Source organism: Chanodichthys erythropterus, chromosome 3 (genome assembly GCF_024489055.1).
Source record: "Chanodichthys erythropterus isolate Z2021 chromosome 3, ASM2448905v1, whole genome shotgun sequence".
In the NCBI taxonomy this organism is placed as follows: domain Eukaryota; kingdom Metazoa; phylum Chordata; class Actinopteri; order Cypriniformes; family Xenocyprididae; genus Chanodichthys; species Chanodichthys erythropterus.
In genome coordinates this window covers 68,861,900-68,879,959 of record NC_090223.1, presented here as the reverse complement: position 1 = coordinate 68,879,959, position 18,060 = coordinate 68,861,900, and the positions used below count along the sequence as shown (strand labels likewise).

General features: G+C 38.8%; 1 pseudogene; it reads right to left on the bottom strand.

The window, feature by feature from the left end:
* The window catches only part of LOC137006927 (gastrula zinc finger protein XlCGF57.1-like), a 194,374-nt pseudogene extending 177,058 nt beyond the window's left edge, over nt 1–17,316 (bottom strand).
* Nucleotides 17,317–18,060: the final 744 nt, after the last annotated feature.

Sequence of the window (18,060 nt, the reverse complement as noted above, 5' to 3'; positions counted from 1 at the left end):
TGACACAGACACTACTGAGGGTTTGATATTATTGACACGTCACCATATTTGATTTGTCTTCTGTAGACATGAACTGATCAGAGGGAATCGGATCAAATTTCACTTTGCTCCCCATACAAAGAAATCATATTGCTTCATAAGACTTGGATTAAACTTCAACCTCTTTAGTAATGTTTTTCAGAGATACTCTGATCAATCAACAAATGTCTCCTGCTCAATCATTTGATTAGCCTATGGTATATTATAATTCTACTGTTTATTATGAAAATGTCTGAATACATGGAAGACAGATTTCAGCTTCAGTTATTAAAATCATAAAAATGATGTTTTGGTTTTAAATTCTTCTAAACACATATTTGGTATCATCAGTATTTGAATATGTGATTTTAAGAGTAAATCCGGGCTACAGTAGACTCATGTTAGTGCTGTTAGAAGTGACCCAGTGTTTGACGAGTTGATCTCTTCTCTCCTTCAGTTCACCAGGTTGAACCGGTTTTACCGTTTTACTCTCATTCTGCAAACTTTCCATCCTCACAATAACAACATTATGATTTCACACTGGTTATGCCTCTCAGATAATCTACCAGCAATAAACAAAGCCTGATATTAACCCCATAGCATTCCTAAAAAACCTAGCGTAAAATGCCTAAAAAAATGCATAACCAAGTAAATTTCATTCAGTTCCATAGATGTTTAATGTAGAATATAAACTACATTGTTTAGAGTTGTAAATTATGTAAAATAACTAAATTATAGGATCAGATCGGGGGTCGAGATCTTACTGCACTGGCGCCATATTCAACAATGAACAAATTCAAGGCAACAATGGCTGGAAAGATATAGATATTTTAAAAAAAAATTTTTTTTTTTATCCGTATGATCTACATAGGGCCATACATGTTTAATATAAAATATTTAATATGAAATGATACAATATAATAATACAAAAAGATAGAAAAATGTTTTTTATTTAAAAAAAAACATTCCTTGTGTACATTTACAACTTGAGCGCATCTCTCTCCCTCTGTGTGACGCACACAAGTGCGTCTTTCAACGATTCAGTCACTGTTCTGACACTGTTGTGCTCATGTCTTTCAATTCATAACATTAACAGAGTAAATAAAATAAAGCTAAAATGTAAGTAATTCAATGTAGACAAGCATCTCTCAAAGGCTCTGTATACTTCAAGTTAAGTCATTCTTCATTTAGAGGTCAAAATCTTTGCAGTAAGTGTATCAAACAAAACAAGAACTGTGATATTGTCTTGTTGTTTTGGCTTGTGACTGATATGTAGGCTATATCTCACAACTGTGACTTTGTCTTTATTACTACTTACTTTATGTTACATTTATCATTGTGTTTGTAAAAACAAAGATAAATTAGTTAAGTTCATATATTTACTTGCATAACTGTATAAAAATATGCATGAAATAAGAAATTGTTGATAGATAGATAGATAGATAGATATTAACAATTTAACACATTGTTACCATGAACATGAATTAGCACATTGCTAACATGTTTTAATAGCCTGGGTGCCAGCCCGAACCCCGCCCACAACATTTTTTGGATGGGAAGTTCGATCTGGACTCGATCCATTGTGGAGTAATTATGCTCGGCTCCCAGAAGGCCGAGCCAATCAAATTGCCAGGGCGGGCTTTAATCGATGATGGACAGGCTATCTGCGGTTACGTAACCACCCACGTCATCAAAGAGCGCTTGGGTTGAATTGGTTTTCACCAACGATGACTGCAGCTGGAGAAGTAAGATGTTTAGATTCCGCTATCACGTCTGTAATAAAAGAAATCGACAGCGCATTAATTTTAAAAGACGAACAAAGAACCGCAATCAAGGCATTTGTCGATGAGAAAGATATGTTTGCCGTCCTTCCAACGGGATTCGGCAAAAGTTTAAGTACAAGTTCAACATACGTAACTTAATGCGTTGCTCTGATTGGTTGTAGGTCTATCCAATTGAGTGCAGAGTTGTTGTTTTTTTACTGGTTCGGTTAAGGCACGCCCCAAAGTGCAATGGAGCAGTATCAGACTCACATTCTGCCTAGAATATGAGTATGACGAAGTCAGGCTAATGTTTTAACACATTGTTAGCATATATTAAGACACTGCTAGTAAGAATTAGCATGTTTTAGCACATTGCTAGCATAAATTAACATGTTTTAACACATTGCTAGCAGTTTAATAGACCTTTATCACAGCAGAATTTATTACCGGAAGTACTCGTTGAAGCAGTGCATCGATTCTTCCAGTTGTGTAACTCATAGTTCCTCTTAAAAAAGCATCCTCAGGATAATTAAAAATCTGGACATTTTCAGAGACAGGAGAAGAGATATTCTGAGGATTGCTCTGTACAGATTCATCTGAGAAAGCCATGGCTTGTAAACATACATGATTATTTGACCACACAGTGTGAGTGCTCATCTAAACTAATGTTTGTGATGCTGCAGTTTGTGTAAGACTTGATGAATAAGATCAGAGTTAACATATTTATTTATTTGAATTAAATATTGTAGTCATTATTCTGTCACTTTTCATTTTGATAATCATTTCACTGTATGTAACTAACATTTTTTAGGGCTGTATGTGGCTGCCCTCGACTAAAGATTTTTCTAGTCGACTAGTAGTCGTTCATTTAACCCCTCAAACCCTCAGGGTATTTTCAGATTTTTTATTTTTCTGAGTGACACAAAAAAAGTAAAGACCCATAACTCTAAAACAATTAAACATTATCATGCTGAAAAACTAAATAAACAGCAAAAAAGGAAACAAGGTAGTGGGATCATTCTTTTTTTGAGGATGTTCTGCTATATTTAAGTTGTATCTGGATCAAATTTTGTGGTGATCGCATAAAGAAATCAAAAGTTACAGCATTTGAAACAAAGGTAGGCATTTTTAATTTTTTTAGTTTTCTGAGTGACATGCACAAAAATAATAACTCATTACTCCAAATATCTACCAAGGAGAGTCAAAAGTTTGGTATCGTTTGAAAGAAAACTTTGTATATAAAAAAAAATAAAATAAATAAATTTGGACATTCTCATGCTGATAAAGACAAAAAATAAAAGTTTTCTCAAGTAAAACTTTACATATATTTCATATTTCATATGCAGTAACTGTGCGCTGTGTCTGGATCAAATTTTTCTGGTGATCGCATAAAGAAATCAAAAGTTACAGCATTAGGAACCAAGGTAGCCTTTTTGTTTAGCCACTGGCGCCCCCTGATGGGCATTTTTAAAAACGTTCTTTTACGGAACTCGTGAGCATCACATGGGATTATGTTGATCTTGGACTCATTTCAATCGGGAGCATCCACTGTAAGTAATGATGTGCCATTTTCTACAATATATGCATGTTTCCTGAAGTTATAAGCTCAAATGCCACATGAAAGCTACATTTTAGTTTTAGTTAGCATCTGTGCATCTTTGGGGTTTTATGTGTCGTAACTGCATGAGCAATATCTTGCAATTGGCTTCCTGGATTATTTTTGCGGAGGTAAGCAAAAAAAATTTGCTTTTTTAGCAGCAAACACTTAAGATGGGTTTGGTGCACACAGGTTAAAAGTATTGAATAAAAGGGTATGATTAATTGTGAGCAGTGTGTATTAGAGAAAATAATTTCTCTCATAATGAGATTTTCCCCCATTTAAAATTATTATTCTCCAGTGAATGGTTGGAATTTTGTAGATTGTTTAAATAAAAGATCAAAAGTATTAATGATGCAGATTTATTTTCACAGCCTTCTTTGGTCATATTTACCAAGGGTATGAATAATTTTGAGCACGACTGTACATTTAAGTTAACTCAAACTTTCAAAGTTCACTCTGAAGTTCACTTCAAATAAACAATTCACTTAAATTCACTCCAATTTGTCTCCAAAAAAGCTCAAAATCCAATTAAAAAATCCAGGGAAAGAAAGGAAAAGGTTATACTCTGTACTTTCATGAGTTCATGACTCCAAAAAGTTCACAAATGCACACAGAAGTCTATGAATCCCTTTGCAGGAAAGTTCACTAGTCACAGTTCCATGAATGACAATTGTGCGTTTTGGTAGACACGCAGTGGACAGTGGAAATATGTACTCATCTCAGATGATGTCCAGCTGGCAGAGGCCTTACGCCGTCAGTCCAAGTTTAGGAATTTTTGCTCTAAGTGTATTTCACAAAGCATTTTAGCTCTAAAACTAGCTCCTAAATCTGTGAAATATTAGGAGTAGTCAAGAGGAATCCTAAATCACTAAGACCAAATCACAAACAGTCCTTAAATGATTGTTGCTGCTAATCCGCCTTAGCAATCCACCCAAAGACACTGTACACCATTGAGACAATAGCGATAGAGCCTTGGGTCCTGAACTTTTTCTTCATAAATGCAATACATATTTTGATTTATAGATTTGAATCTATGATAAAATGCCAAAAAATAAAATAAATCTTTAATAAATAAATAAATAATAATGCCTGATTACCTGTGGCAGTTGTTTTCACTAGTTCACACTTACAAATGATCAAATAGAGTAAAAAAAAATATATATATATATATATATATAAAATAAGCGTATTTGGCGTGCTGTCCAAGGGGATCAAGGGCTCTGAACTTGGAATTTTGCCCAAATCCAGAGTTCTCCTCGTATCTCCAGCCAATGTGTTTCTCCCAAACTTTGCTTAGAAAACATAATTTGTTACTTGAATTCTGCAATCTCACGAGATCCAAACATGTAAGAGGCAGTCCACAATTAACTGAACATATACTAGTTTAATTAGTGACACTTAACCTACATTTTAAAACCTTTATTTGTATATGGCAACATGACACCTCATTCTACAAATTTTTTTATGATTGAATCTCTGACAGAGACTCCTCCCCCATCAGCCAATCACTGTGTGTTTACTCCATAGCAACGGGGTCAACCCCGCCCTTTCTCTTAGCTTAAGACTTCTCGCTATTCCTTAGTAAAAGTTTGTCTCAGCAGCTTTGTGAATAGGTTTTAAGAGAAAACTCTTAGCTAAGAACTTTTACTGCCATTTAGGAGAACTCTTAGTGGTAAGATAAAATGTTTTGTGAATACGGCCCCTGGTTATGTTGTTTTTCTGATGTTAAACGTCTAGATTACTAGTGTAACCTGGACTATACCTGGATTATTCAGTAGGTGTTCCCCAAGGGTCAATTCTGGGCCCACTATTCTACCCTACAAAGCAAAAAGGCAGTAACTACGCAGAGTGCAGAACTGAGAAAAATGACTTAAAAGTTATCCTGTCATCCAGCCTAAGTAGTTGTAGGTAGATTATTAGACATGTTGCTGTTATGTTACTCCAAAATGACACACATTTCAGATAAGATGTTTTGTCACATAACAAAGGATGCCTTGAATGTCATGAAAATGACAATAACTAATTTTTGACCAAAAATGCAGTTACTGCCTTTTTGCTTTGTAGGGCAGTATTGTTCTCACTTTATGTCAATGAATTACCTAATGTTTGTAAAAATGAAGATACTATTATGTACGCTGATGATACAGTAATTTTTACATATGCAAAAAATCCATGTGAAGCAGCCCAACGACTCTCAAAAGCTTTAGATGATCGACAGAAATGGTTAATTGATTCTTGTCTCTGCTTGAATGTTAAAAAGACTGTTTCCATGTTCTTCTCTAAACTAACAACACCATTAGCTCCAGCTAGGGTTTACCTAGGAGGACAAGAACTACAAAATGTTGAAGTATTTAAATATCTTGGGGTCTATTTAGATTCAAAACTGTGGCGCCTCTGAGGAACCTGATCATCAGGTCGTGCTTCCCTAGTGATTTGCCACCGAGCACATCGTGATACGCTGCAATGGCGGCCACATAGACCTTCAGGGTGGCAGGGGACAGCCTCCGTTCCAAACCCTCTTGAAGAAAGGAAAGCACAACACCGACCGGGCATTTCTGGGGGTCCTCCCAACGAACAGACTTCACTTCATGGCATAAGCGCGCCTCGTAGAGGGGGCTCTGGCCGAAGTGATGGTGTCGACTACCGCGGACGGTAGGCCACTCAAGTCTGCCGCGTCCCATCCAGGAACCACACGTGGAGGTTCCACAGGTCGGGACACAGGTGCCATATGGTGCCCTGCCCCTGAGAAAGGAGGTCCTTCCTCAGGGGGATGCGCCAGGGATGGGCTGTCGCGAGGAGCACGAGTTCCGGTGGTGGAGCCGGTAGTGGAGGCATCTGTTGTGACAACAACATGCCTGGACACTTGTACTAGGGGCACACCGGCCCGTAGAAAAGCAAGGTCCGACCACGGGCTGAACGTGCGGCGACAACTCTGTGTGATGACCACACTGAGTGAGCCATGGTGCCATGCCCACCTCGGGACTCGGTCGTGAAGCCAGTGCTGAAGCAGTCTCATATGAAGCAATCCGAGCGGCGTGACAACGGATGCCATATGCCCCAGGAGCCTCTGAAACTGTTTCAGTGGGACCGCTGTTTGTCGCGAGAACGAATTCAGGCAGTTCAGCAGTGAATGTGCACGTTCGTTGGTGAGACGTGCTGTCATGTTGACCGAGTCCAGCTCCACACCGAGAAAAGAGATGCTCTGCACGGGGCAGAGCTTGCTCTTTTCCCAGTTGACCCGAAGCCCCAACTGGCTGAGGTGACAAACCGTAGGAACGGTCTGTGTCGAGGAAGGATAGAGATATGAAAGTACGCGTCCTTCAGGTTGATGGCTGCAAACCAATCCTGGGCGCGAATGCACGTGAGAATGCGTTTCACCGTGAGCATCTTGAACGGGAGCTTGTGAAGGGCCCGATTCAAGACACGCAGGTCCAGGATTGGTCGTAACCCCCCGCCTTTCTTGGGTACTATGAAGTAAGGGCTGTAAAACCCAGACTTCATCTCGGCTGGAGGGACAGGCTCTATTGCGTCCTTCGCCAAAAGAACCGCGATCTCCACCCGCAGGACAGAGGCGTTGGGATCTGTCACCGAGGTGAACAGAACGCCGCTGAACCTGGGGGACGCCTGGCGAACTGAATCGTGCAGCCGAGTCTGATTGTCCGAATGAGCCAACGGGTTATCAACCCAGGTGTCGACCCTAATCAGACGCCGCTAACAGCACAAAACAGCAACAACAACAGCAATAGCAGACTCTAGATGCTTGTGTTCGTGCTGCAGAAGTTACTGAGCCAAAATAAAGTGTTATTTCTAATCTTTCCTAAAGTTTGTATACAGCGCACAAGGTTTATGTGCATGCTCCAAGTCTTATTCTCCGCTTTTAGTGTATCTCTGTAGCAGAATTACAGCGCCACATACTGGTCTGGCATGTATACTACATCGTTTTGAGCCTGTTTCAGTGGTTTCATGTGTACGCAGATATTTCTTGAGACGAGGAAAAAAAATTTATCAGATAGGGAAATATCTGGCTTCGTATGGACGGCGTACTAATTTACATGATGAAAAAAATATTGTATAGTTGCATAAAAAAATAAACAATGTACAGAACAATTACTTCTCTTTTATTTACACATATGAACATACAGTGGGTACGGAAAGTATTCAGACCCCTTAAATTTTTCACTCTTTGTTATATTGCAGCCATTTGCTAAAATCATTTAAGTTCATTTTTTCCTCATTAATGTACACACAGCACCCCATATTGACAGAAAAACACAGAATTGTTGACATTTTTGCAGATTTATTAAAAAAGAAAAACTGAAATATCACATGGTCCTAAGTATTTAGACCCTTTGCTGTGACACTCATATATTTAACTCAGGTGCTGTCCATTTCTTCTGATCATCCTTGAGATGGTTCTACACCTTCATTTGAGTCCAGCTGTGTTTGATTATACTGATTGGACTTGATTAGGAAAGCCACACACCTGTCTATATAAGACCTTACAGCTCACAGTGCATGTCAGAGCAAATGAGAATCATGAGGTCAAAGGAACTGCCTGAAGAGCTCAGAGAGAGAATTGTGGCAAGGCACAGATCTGGCCAAGGTTACAAAAAATTTCTGCTGCACTTAAGGTTCCTAAGAGCACAGTGGCCTCCATAATCCTTAAATGGAAGATGTTTGGGATGACCAGAACCCTTCCTAGAGCTGGCCATCCGGCCAAACTGAGCCTTGGTGAGAGAGGTAAAGAAGAACCCAAAGATCACTGTGGCTGAGCTCCAGAGATGCAGTCGGGAGATAGAAAGTTGTAAAAAGTCAACCATCACTGCAGCCCTCCACCAGTCAGGGCTTTATGGCAGAGTGGCCCGACGGAAGCCTCTCCTCAATGCAAGACACATGAAAGCCTGCCTGAAGGACTCCAAGATGGTCTCATCAGACCAGAGAATCTTATTTCTCACCAAGATAGATCTTTTTGGCCTTAATTCTAAGCGGTATGTGTGGAGAAAACCAGGCACTGTTCATCACCTGTCCATTACAGTCCCAACAGTGAAGCATGGTGGTGGCAGCATCATGCTGTGGGGGTGTTTTTCAGCTGCAGGGACAGGACGACTGGTTACAATCGAGGGAAAGATGAATGCGGCCAAGTACAGGGATATCCTGGATGAAAACCTCCAGAGTGCTCAGGACATCAGACTGGGCCGAAGGTTTACCTTCCAACAAGACAATGACCCTGAGCACACAGCTAAAATAACAAAGGAGTGGCTTCACAACAACTCCGTGACTGTTCTTGAATGGCCCAGCCAGAGCCCTGACTTAAACCCAATTGAGCATCTCTGGAGAGACCTAAAAATAGCTGTCCACCAATGTTTACCATCCAACCTGACAGAACTGGAGAGGATCTGCAATTAGGAATAGCAGAGGATCCCCAAATCCAGGTGTGAAAAACTTGTTGCATCTTTCCCAAAAAGACTCATGGCTGTATTAGATCAAAAGGGTGCTTCTACTAAATACTGAGCAAAGGGTCTAAATACTTAGGACCATGTGATATTTCAGTTTTTCTTTTTTAATAAATCTGCAAAAATGTCAACAATTCTGTAGCCTGGGTGCCAGCCCGAACCCCGCACACATTATTTTTTGGACGGGAAGTTCGGTCTGGACTCGATCCATTGTGGAGTAATTATGCTTGGCTCCCAGAAGGCCGAGCCAATCAAATTGCCAGGGCGGGCTTTAATCGATGATGGACAGGCTATCTGCGGTTACGTAACCACCCACGTCATCAAAGAGCGCTTGGGTTGAATTGGTTTTCACCAACGATTACTGCAGCTGGAGAAGTAAGATGTTTAGATTCCGCTATCACATCTGTAATAAAAGAAATCGACAGCGCATTAATTTTAAAAGACGAACAAAGAACTGCAATCAAGGCATTTGTCGATGGGAAAGATGTGTTTTCCTTCCAACGAGATTCGGCAAAAGTTTAAGCACAAGTTCAACATACGTCACTTACTGCGTTGCTCTGATTGGTTATAGGTCGATCCAATTGAGTGCAGAGTTTTTTTTTTTACTGGTTCGGTTAAGACACGCCCCATAATTCAAGTGCAATGGAGCAGTATCAGACTCACATTCTGCCTAGAATATGAGTATGACGAAGTCAGGCTAACAATTCTGTGTTTTTCTGTCAATATGGGGTGCTGTGTGTACATTAATGAGGAAAAAAATGATAATGATTTTAGCAAACTTAAATGATTTTAGCAAATGGCTGCAATATAACAAAGAGTGAAAAATTTAAGGGGGTCAGAATACTTTCCGTACCCACTGTAACTCTCAAAATGGATCTTTACAAAGTGTTCATGCTGCAGCATATCAGATCACGTAAGTATGGCATGTATTTTGTGGACCTTTACATTTGATTCTGAAAGAGTTTGATTATAATGCATTATTATTGTATTCTCTGTGTGATGGGTTGGAAAATAAGATGATGCAGCGTCAGTAAAGACATTAATAATATGAACGCATTTTGGTCCATAACAAATTAAATAAGACACTGTAGTTATTACAGTGAAAAAGTTCAGTTTAAGGTAACACTTTACAATAAGGTTCATTAGTTAACATTAGTTAACATGAACTAATAATGAACTGCACTTCTACAGCATTTATTAATCTTTGTTAATGTTAATTTGATCATTTACAAACACATTAAATCAAGAGTTGTATTGTTAACATAATGCACTGTGAACTAATATGAACAATGAATAACTAGATTTACGTCAACAAATACAGTAACAAATGTGTTGCTTATTGTTAGTTCATGTTAGTTAAAGGGCACCTATTATGCAAAATTCACTTTTACATGGTGTTTGACCATAAATGTGTGTTGGCAGTGTGTGAGCAAAACCACCCTAGAATGAGAAAAATCCACCCAGTGTTTTTTTTACAATCTCAATAATTCATAAGCACTGTCTCAGAACGCCCTGTTCTAAGATTGCTCTCACTGTGACGTAGAATTGCGCTAAGCCCCACCCATGTGGTTTGATTGACAATCTGGTTTTGGCATAGACCCCGCCCTCGGTGATCTGTCAACCATCCTCCATTGTTTCAACGACAGCCGGTAATGTCTCCTAAGAAACATAAGTGTTCTGTTGTGGGATGTAATAATGAACATAGTAGTTCTCACTTACTTCCGACATCAGAGCCACTGAAAACGCAGTGGATGGATTTTATTTACGAAGGAAAGGCGCCACTCAAAATTCCAAAATTATGTTTATTTTTGCGCGAATCATTTTTTGACTGACTGTTTTGAGAACGAGGGTCAATTCAAAGCAGGTCTTGCTTCAAAGTTAATCAAGTGTGGATCGTTGCCTACTGTTCGTGATCCAACGTCACCTCCAGAAGAAGTAAGTGTATTTAATGTTTTTTGAGCAAATAGTCATTTCAGTCGATGTCAGCCAATTCAATAACAAATGCGTCTAAAGTTGTTGTCATCGTCGTAGAATGTCTGTGTATATAATTTAAACCTTGTTTGTATAGTGTGTATCCACACGTATATATATATATATATATATATATATATATATATATATATATATATATATATATATATATTTTTTTTTTTTTTAAGATATTGTATTAAAAACTGTATGTTTTCTGTAAAGACAAGACATCAAACTTACTATGTTTATACAAAGGCCAGCACATCGTCAATGAGGACGCTTCAAACACACCACAGGAGTATCAGTATGTTTATGTTTTTAACTATATTTATGTTTTTAACTATATTTATATTATATAGTATACAATATAATTGTATTAACTAATTGTATTTTTATATGCACATTTCGAAATTAATTTTCTGTAAAGTTGCTTTAAAACAATGTATTTTGAAAAGTACTATACAAATAAATTTGAATTGAATTTAATAGCCACGATAGAGATAGTGAATCTTTGCTTCACTATCTATCTCCCTGCAGCATATATTTTCTGGTTCTGTAGCCATCTTCTCACATTTGCCACTTAAGCACCTGTACGACAAGTAATGTCAACATGACGCAACCGTTCCCTCGCATAAATATAATTTTGTTTGTACTTAACAAACGTTATCACAGTATTTGTGTTTGTAATTTCCAAATATTGCGCGAACGTTATCACAGTGTGTGTGTGTGTGTGTTGCACATCCATAATTGCAAAGGGGACGCGTTTAAAACTCTATAAGTACATAAATGTATCAAATAACCATTCAGAGACGTCCTTCTCCATTCTCAATTGTGTTTCTTCTGCCGGAGTCTCTTCATCATCTGGGTCTGATTCCGGTTCAAACATGTACGGCTGAATGCCATACAAAACAGCGGGTCTCTCATTCTCAGCCATTCTGCTTATACCGACTGTTTATTGCCATAGGTATGCAAGTTACGCCCTCATCCAAAGGTAGGGTGGGGATATGCAGCTCATTTATATTTAAGGTGGTACACACCAAAACAGCTCTTTTTAAAACAGGCCCCAAAAATGACATTTTCAAATGGTTATAATAAATTAACTGTGGGGTATTTTGTGCTGAAACTTCACAAATACATTCTGGGGACACCCAAGACCAATATTACATAAAGGGGCATAATAGGTGCCCTTTAATACATTAATTAATATTAACAAATGAACTTTATTGTCAAGTGTTCACAAATTATTATATTATAATTAATCATTTTGTGTTAGGCTGTTTTATGGAGAAAAACTAACACATCAAAAAGTGTTGTTTTCTACAAACTGCAGCGTTATAATAATAAAAATAATAATAAATATAGCTGCAAGCAGCAATTACGGGTCCAAGCAAAAAGCGGCACAACAAGCCAGCCAACATGGCTGGGAGCATTAGACCAACTGCAACAGTGAGCAATTAAAGACCTATTAAGATCATTCATTTATTAATTAATTTGCGTGTTATTTGAGAATTATTTTTTGAGAGTTTGAGAGTTATTTGGGTTTGATTTACCAAAAAGCTTTTGATAACTTTTTGCCAGAATGAACTAATATGATCTGATTTGATTTTCATGACAATCAAATGTAGCATCTAGGATGAGTACAAAAAAGCATTTTTTTTGCTAAATTGAACATGACGGACAAACCATAAGTTGAAACCTAGCATGTTTGGTATCGTTGGACTCAGCAGGGATTCAGGAGTCTAAGGACATGACTCTTTTGAAAAGTCGACCACAGTCAAAGTGATAAGCATTTGAATATTTGATTTTACCACTAGGTGGCACTGATGGGAACTTCTCAGGCACCTTCAGGGCATTGTACTGATGACCCATACCGAGTTTTGTGATGATATGCTAATGCATTCATAAAATACAGCTTTTTAGCACAAAATTCAAAATGGCCGATGGCCAAAATGACTGATATGGTAATAATGGTTATCATTCGACTTGGCATGATACCCCGAATCTGACGTGACCACATTTATGATTTTTGGACTAATCCATCAGAAGTTATAAGCACAAAGAGCCATTTTTCGTATCTCCGGACCAGTAGGTGGCGCTGTGCCAAAATGCTGCATGTTGCCTCAGGTCATGCTTATGATGACATGTACCGAGTTTGGTTTGAATATGATAAAGCGTTGCAGAGATACAGCCTTATGTCTATTTTTGTAAGTACTACATACAATTAGTTTACGTGTTTTCCTCTAACTGTGAGCCAAATTTTACAACTTTTTAGCATACGGTTCTATGGGCTGCCATAGACTTTAAGAGCGGAATAATAATAAGGAAACTAACGATTACAATAGGTGCCTTTGCACCTTCAGTGCTTGGCCCCTAATAAGAAAACTAACGATTACAATAGGTGCCTTCGCACCTAATAATAAAAATACACCACAAGAATGAAAAGCATTTCTCTCTCACATGTGTGGACACACTGAGCACTGCTGGAAAAAAGAACTTCTGGGCATTTCTCTGGAAGTCTCTTCATAGTCGTGTGGTAGAGCGTTGACCAACAATGCCAATGACACGGGTTTAAATCCCGAACAATTACAGGCTTCTGATTATTTTTTTCTCTAATTTGCACAAATTAGTCATTTGTGTATGTCTTGCAGTAATAAAACTCAGTATTAGGTCCTCTGCTTTTCTCCTAGAACAGGGATTCCCAAAGTGTGGTGTGCACACCCCCAGGGGTACACGAGCTTCCACCAGGGGGTGCGCGAGAGGAAAAATGTAATGGCGGTCTGTTTGTGGGATTTTTCCATACAATAAAAAAAATGAACAGTAAACATTTTGTAAAACCTTTGTAATCGCTTTTATTTTAAATAAAAAAAACTATAATTCATGGGCATTGGAACCATTGTATGTTTTGCACTTTTTTATGCACTTTTTAAGACAAATGATATTGGACGTTTCTAATTACCGTTTCTAATTAAGCATTTGTCTGTTCATCTATCTATCCCTGCCTCTGCTGAATTATTTTTATCCCCGGTGGGATAAAAAAAAAACTATCTCCCCCGGTGATACTACTCCACACACCACCAACAGAGCATAAAAAATACCAAAAATAAAAATATTTTTTAAAACGCTGAGTTTAAAAAGAAATGTCTCTTCACGACCATAGCAAAAGGAACAGTGAACTGTGGTCAGATGAAATGTTGTCAGGCTATGTCAGTGGAACTCCAACCCGCCGTTAGGCTATAGCCTACTGTGCTCGAGGCGCGAACTCAAGAATTGCTCGCGCAAATGCGCCGGCGCGCTGCATAGATTATTATAGCTTAAAAGCGCAAAAGAAATTACGGGCATGCACCGTCGTTATTCTGTTGTAAATTAAGTAATGAAATGACCAAACATGCGATTAAAGCTGCCTCAAAACTGTGCATGAATGTATGTATTTGTTGACATGGTTTTAAAGTTAAAATGCACATTTGTACACCAAGGAAATCAAAATTTTGGGTGGACGGCCCACCCACTTTTTTTTTTGTTTTTTTTACTTCCACAGCTGCTGTCTTCTTCTACGCACTGCTTTTCTTTTATGCACTGCAGGCTATGCTCTTTGTTACTTAATAATGGTGTGGATCGTGTGTAGGCTAATTTTATTGTCGCACTTAAAATGTTTCAGATTGAGCCTCGTTTTTATTTATTTTATCTATTTCGGAGCTTATTCTCTTTAATGTTGTGGATCGTTGGTAACTTCATTGCAATTTAATTCAATGTACTGTCGTTCTAATTTCCATAACCGTTGTGTTGTTATGATGATGATAATGCTAGTTCCACGGTCTTTTAATAGCAATGTTTCTTTTACGCGGCTGAAAATAACCGTGCTTTCTATTACTGAGCCTGTGTCTGTCACAGGAAAAAAGGTTTGGGAACCGCTGTCCTAGAATATACTCTGAAGGACATTATCATTAGATGTAAGGTTATGTTTGGCTCTTATTAGAATGCTGTCATTCTTAATGTACTAATAAAGTTTTGTATAATACCATTTTTAAAAGCAGGGTATTGTGATACCTTTCTAGTACTGGTGTCTAGTACACAAGCAATATCATTTGTAATCATATGCATATGTAAAATATCACAATCATCAACATTAAACAGCATATAAATCAAAGCTGCCTAATGTTACTGAACGAAATGTTGTCCCAGGATGAGCTGTAGGACTGTGAAGCTTTGGGGGTGTTGATGGACTTGATCTACTCCATCTGTGTTTTGATCATCATTCTGAATCTGATCCCGACATTGTCTTTGAAAAAAAAAAAAAAACTTGTTTTCCTCAGCTTTTTGCTCAAAAAGTTGCATTCAAGTGTTGATCAAAAATGAATGCATGAAACTGTAATAAAACACATTAAAAAAAAAAAAAAAGCAGAGGGGTTGTTCCTTCTTTTGACACTATACATTTTCAGATATTCATGCAAAAAAATATTCTGGGGGGCCATTAAAATTTTGTGAAAATGTCCAAGAATGCTGGTGGGGAAAGAGTTCATGTATTTCTTTTCATGCTTTGTTTAGTTTTGAATTTAATATTGAATTTAATATAAAATAACCAATAACCATTAACAAAATATTCAAGCTAATAAGTAAATAACGCCTGAAAAACTTTCAAATATTTTTATGGTTTATATTGTTGGTCCTCTTAAGCCTGGGATACACTACACGATTTTTGGCTGTCCCAGACGAAAGATTGCCATTGTGAAACAATCGTGGCGATTTTTGTGATCGTGGCTCTTAATCGGTGGTCCTATGTCGAACAGTGAGAGAAGTTCAAAGACGGCCGTTTTCCCGCTCTTGAGACCAAAGATAGCCTACCATCATTTTCTGACAGTGTCCGCAATTCAGCATGATCATCGCAGTGTGTTTGCTGCTACGACCTATGTCTACTGACCAGCCAATAAAAATGTGACACATGAAATCAAGGTAACTTAAAACTGCTTACCTCAAGCTCTTTTCCCTTTGTCACGATCTCTGTCTGGACTACACTTCCCATAATCCTCCCTGCCTGTCACATGCACACTCCATACCAATCATCATTTGCCACAAACACCTGTAGCTTGTTATCTGGATTAGACTCACTCACTCACACACTGTGACACTGCCACAATAAGGCCCTGCATGACGCTCACTTATGTATATGCTATGTTTGTATATTTATAGTTTTTTTCTTAATTTATGTTGATTTTGAACATTTTGCACACGCATATTTTTTGAGGACTTTTGTTGGCCTCTAAGGACTCTTATTATGGTGTGCCTACCAATAAGAAGGGAAGGGCGGCCATTTTAAAAAGCAACAACATCACATCACGTCTCTGCTGATCTTCTAGAGCAACGTTACGTCTACACTGAACTTCCAGAGCCAAGTCACGTCTCCGCTGATCTTCCAGAGCCAAGTCAAGTCGTCGCTGATCGTCTAGAATCACGTCACGTCTCTGGATCTGTCCGAGAGCAGAGAGGGTTGGGTTCCAGTGTGGCTGATCCACCGCTGACTTCAGCATGAGCAGCTGGCATTCCTAAGCCCCCCCGGTCGCTTCGCACTCAAGCCCACTGGCTGCTTCGCACCCAAGCTCGCCGGTTGCTACGCACTCAAGTTCGTTCCTGACACTCCTGACCTGCTGTGGCTGCACGACTCTCCTGATCCGCCTTGGTGTCCCAAGGATCCCGAACTGCTATGGCCGCCCATGGCCTCTGACCCGCAGTGGCTGCCAGACACTCCTGACCCGCAGTGGCTGCCAGACACTCCTGACCCACCGTGGCTTTTCGACACCCCTGACCTGCCGTGGCTATCCGTGGCACCTGACCCGCCGTGGCTGCCTGAGTTCCTGGAACCTGCATTGGAGACCCCGTTCCCGTCTGCCTACAGATCTCCAATGCACCCAGATCGGACAGATCCAGAGACGTGACGTGATTCTAGACGATCAGCAACGACTTGACTTGGCTCTGGAAGATCAGCGGAGACATTTACATCATGAATAAGCTTTGCTTGTTATAATGAGAGGATCTGCGAGTGTGAAGAACTCAGTATTTTCAAAATGGCAAATTTCACTGACAGGCGAACAACAAGTTTAGTCCAACATGCAAATACCCACAGTTGGGAAAATGTTGTACCTCTCTGTCATCTCATACATTTTGAACTTGCTTTTATAGATTTTTTTAGTTTGAGCAGAGACTATAAATGTTAGTCTTAATCTAGCTTGCAGGGTGCAAAATAAAACTTTGTGTCGAGTCAAAAATAAATGTGGGGGGGCATTCACCACTGAGGACATTCATAAGACACTCTTCAAAAATACCATTCATTTCTGTAGAGCTGGACATTTTAATAAGGATCAAATGACTGAGTTCAGCTTTGAGAATGAAACCAACCTGTTTGTTTCACACTCCTCTCTTGAATAAATGCCATCTTTGTTTGTTCCTCAGCATCATCTTGTTTTACTCTGAATACTTCTGCAATCTTCACATCTTCACTCTCCTCTTTAATAAACGACATCTTTATAATAGTGTCACGTGGATCACAGTCGCTTCACCAGGAGTCTTTCTGTGTTTGGACACTCTGACCTGTTTAAGAAGAGAATAGTTAACAAAGAAAAACACATCCAAACTAAATCTCTGGGTGCTGTAGTGATAGAGTGTATTTGTAGATGTGAGTACTAAAACACACCACTAGGCGTCAGTAGCATTACACTTACCTGTAGAGTGTGCAGATTACGAGTCAGTAGAGTAGCTGTTGCTGTTCCGGCTCCTGGCCTGAAATAGAATAAAAGATAAGTTTGTTACAAAACTTACATTCTTACATAAGTAAATTTATTGCGCAAAATTAATTAATATTTGCATTCATGACACTAATCCATTACTTGCAGGTTCTCATAAATTATTTTGGAGAAATGAGGATTAAACTATAAAATGGTAGTTACTATAACTTTTCACTCTTGTTTAGTTACTTTTAAGTTGTGCTTGTATTAAAATGTTTTTTGTTTTTTGCTATGGTTTCTCTAGATCAGACCCTTATTCCTCGTCTAGTATCGTTTAAAGGGCATATTGCAGGTTAGATCTTTAGTGATTCAATGTATAGAAAAATAATGTATGAAATAGATTTTCTTGAAAAAACACGCATAAAAAAGCTACATAGGCTTCTGGAGTCGTTTTTTTGTGAGAACATTTTACTTACGCATCTGAAAAATGCCCAATCGGACGTGACGTCACTGAAGGGAGCGCGATCAATATAAACTATAGG